The sequence below is a fragment of the Silene latifolia genome, chromosome 1 (genome assembly GCF_048544455.1).
Source record: "Silene latifolia isolate original U9 population chromosome 1, ASM4854445v1, whole genome shotgun sequence".
In the NCBI taxonomy this organism is placed as follows: Eukaryota; Viridiplantae; Streptophyta; class Magnoliopsida; order Caryophyllales; family Caryophyllaceae; genus Silene; species Silene latifolia.
The window spans coordinates 32,495,615-32,498,545 of record NC_133526.1 but is presented as its reverse complement, the minus strand read 5'-3'; the positions used below and the strand labels follow the sequence as shown (position 1 = coordinate 32,498,545).

Below are 2,931 nucleotides of genomic sequence, written 5' to 3'. Positions count from 1 at the left end.
TCATTGTGGGGGCACTACTAAGGCATGAATAGCCTAGGCAATTGCCATCCCCACACTAAGGTAAAGTACTACACATCAATTAAAATTGTTAATCCCTCCCTCACTTCTCTCTTTTCATGACAATTATTTTGATCAAAGTAAATAAAATCCAGAAATGACAAAAAATGCAATACAAAAATTTAAAAGTAAGTTAGGGAGTTAGAAATATTTACAAGTGGTGGTTTAGGGAGGACTCCACCAAACTCTCATTCTTGATGAGATGTCAAGGGGGCATGTTCAAGGTGTTGTTGATGTTGCTTAACACCTTGAAAAAGTAATCAAAAGCTTATTCATTGTTGTGGTAGAGGTCCTCAATAGACCGTGGCCCTTGTTGTTGATCATGATCGATGGCATGCCCAATGTAGGGATTAAAGATCCCTTCAAATTCGTCGTCCCAAAGACCACAAACTTCATTGAGTTGATCATTGAAAATCTCTTGCTTAGATGGAGACAACTCTCCCAATTTCTTCTCTTGGCCAATGAGGCCATCATCTTCTTCCTTGGTTGATTTTGATGAGCTTTGCAAGCTCTCCTTGTCACAATTCACTTGCTCTTTGAATGGAGCATCTTCAACTTTCTTCCTCCATTGGAGTTCCGATTTCTTTCTTTCATCTTTTCGGCTATAATGGTCAATCATGAAACATGGCTCATGCAAACGAGGAGCTCTCATGGTCTTGTCAAGATTAAAAGTTATGCTTTCATCTCCCACTTCTAGAGTGAGCTCTCCATGTTTCACATCAATCATCGCACCCGCGGTGTGTAGGAAAGGTCTTCCTAAGATGATTGGAATGTCGAAATCTTCCTCCATATCAACAATGACAAAGTCCACCGGGATGAAAAACTTCCCAATTCGCACGGGGACATCTTCCCATATCCCTAATGGTGTCTTCGTCGATCTATCGGCCATTTGAAGAGTGATATTGGTGCATTTAAGCTCTCCCATTCCCAACCTTTTACTTACCGAGTACGGCATGACACTCACACTAGCCCCTAGATCACATAAGGCTTTGTTGATCGTCGTGTCGCCAATGGTACACGGTATTGAGAAGCTTCCCGGATCCTTTAACTTTGGAGGTGAACTCCCTTGAAGTATTGCACTACTCACCTTAGTGAAGGCGATAGTCTCAAGTTTCCGGATCGACTTCTTCTTTGTGAGGATATCTTTCATGTACTTTGCATAGGCCGGAACGTGATTGATTAATTCCGTGAAAGGAATTGAGACTTCTAAGTTCTTCACAATCTCCATGAACTTTCCAAGTTGATCATCAAATTTGGGCTTGGCTTGACGACTTGGAAAAGGAAGTCTAATCACAATGGGCTCCTTTTCTTTGGCTTTGTCTTCATTTTTCTTTGAACTTTCTTCTTTTGATGATTCCCCTTCTTTGGGACCTTGCACCACAACTTCATTCTCAACTTGCTCCTTCGGTGCTTCATATCTTGTACCACTTCTCAAGTGAATGGCACTAACCGTTTCATGTCTAGGGGATTACCTTGAGGTGGTAATTGCCCCTTTTGTCTTTGTGAGCTTGAAGATGCTAGTTGGGTCAATTGTGTTTCCAACATCTTGGTGTGAGCTAGAATGTTGTTGATGGTGGTGTCTTTTGCTTGGCTATCTTTTTGCATTTGGGTGAAAAATTCTTGTTGATTCTTTTGCATTTGGAGGACCACTTTTTGGACATCAAAACCTTGGTCATTTTGGTGATTGTATGGATTTTGATTTTGGTAGCCTTGGTTTTGATTGTAAAAGGGTCTTTGATTTTGATTTCTCATGGGTGGTGGAGTGTATGTTGTTTGAGGGTTTTGAACATTTTGGCTTTTGTATGAGAGATTTGGATGGAACTTGGTGTTTTCATTGTAAAAATTTGAATAAGGGGTACCACTTTTGTAAGCTTGGAAAGCATTAACTTGTTCGGTTGTTCCCCTACATTCACTTGAGTCATGACCCAAGGTTCCACAATTCTCACATATCCCGCTTGGGATTGATGAGGATGCCGTCATGGCATTGACATGGTGCTTTGATGATTTTGAGTTTTCCTCAAGTCTAGCAATAGCTTGTTCAAACTTCAAGTTGATTGTGTCAATGTGAGCACTAAGTTGAGCACCCAATTGAGTAACGGAATCCACTTCATACTTTCCTCCTCTAGTAGCCTTGCGAGGTCTACTATATTGTGAATTATGGACCGCCATTTCCTCAATATTGTTCCATGTTTGATTGTCATCAACTTCGGTGAACATTCCATTTGATCCCATATTGAGAATGTTCCTTGAATCTTCATATAAACCATTCCAAAATTGTTGCACTAAAAACCATTCGCTAAGTCCATGGTGAGGACATGAGCGACAAATACCTTTGAACCGCTCCCAAGCTTCATACAAAGATTCTTCATCCCTTTGCTTAAAACCCGTGATTTGAGCTCTTAGCATGTTGGTCTTTTCCGGTGGGTAGAATTTTTTGTAGAAAGCTAGAGCTAGCTTCTTCCAAGAATCTATTCCAAGGGTGGCCTTATCAAGGCCCTTCAACCATTGCTTTGCGGTGTCGATTAACGAAAAAGGAAATAAGACCCATCTTATTTGGTCTTGAGTCACGCCCGTTTGAGAGATAGCTTCACAATAATCGCAAAAGGTTTCCATATGAGAATGAGGGTCCTCACTAGGCATTCCCCCGAATTGGCTCCTCTCAACTAGTTGGATGAAGGCGGACTTGGCAATAAAGTTTCCGGTGAGATGTTGCGGTGTAGGAGTACCATTTGGTAGATCCTCCTCGGTGGGTATAGAGTGTGACGAGAATTTAGGCATTGTAGGGGGATTTTGTGTGGTATTGTTTAATGGGTTTTCTTCTCCTTCTATTGCGAAAGGATTGACAAACTCACTAGTGGGTTGAACAACTTCACC

The 2,931-nt window shown here is 41.4% G+C and overlaps 1 non-coding gene across 1 annotated transcript; it reads left to right on the top strand.

Moving 5' to 3' along the window:
* Window positions 1-2,356: 2,356 nt before the first annotated feature.
* On the top strand, window positions 2,357-2,463 carry LOC141617774 (small nucleolar RNA R71). The gene has a single exon (XR_012531206.1). It is a non-coding gene; the product is annotated as a small nucleolar RNA R71 (small nucleolar RNA).
* The last annotated feature ends 468 nt before the right edge of the window (window positions 2,464-2,931 follow it).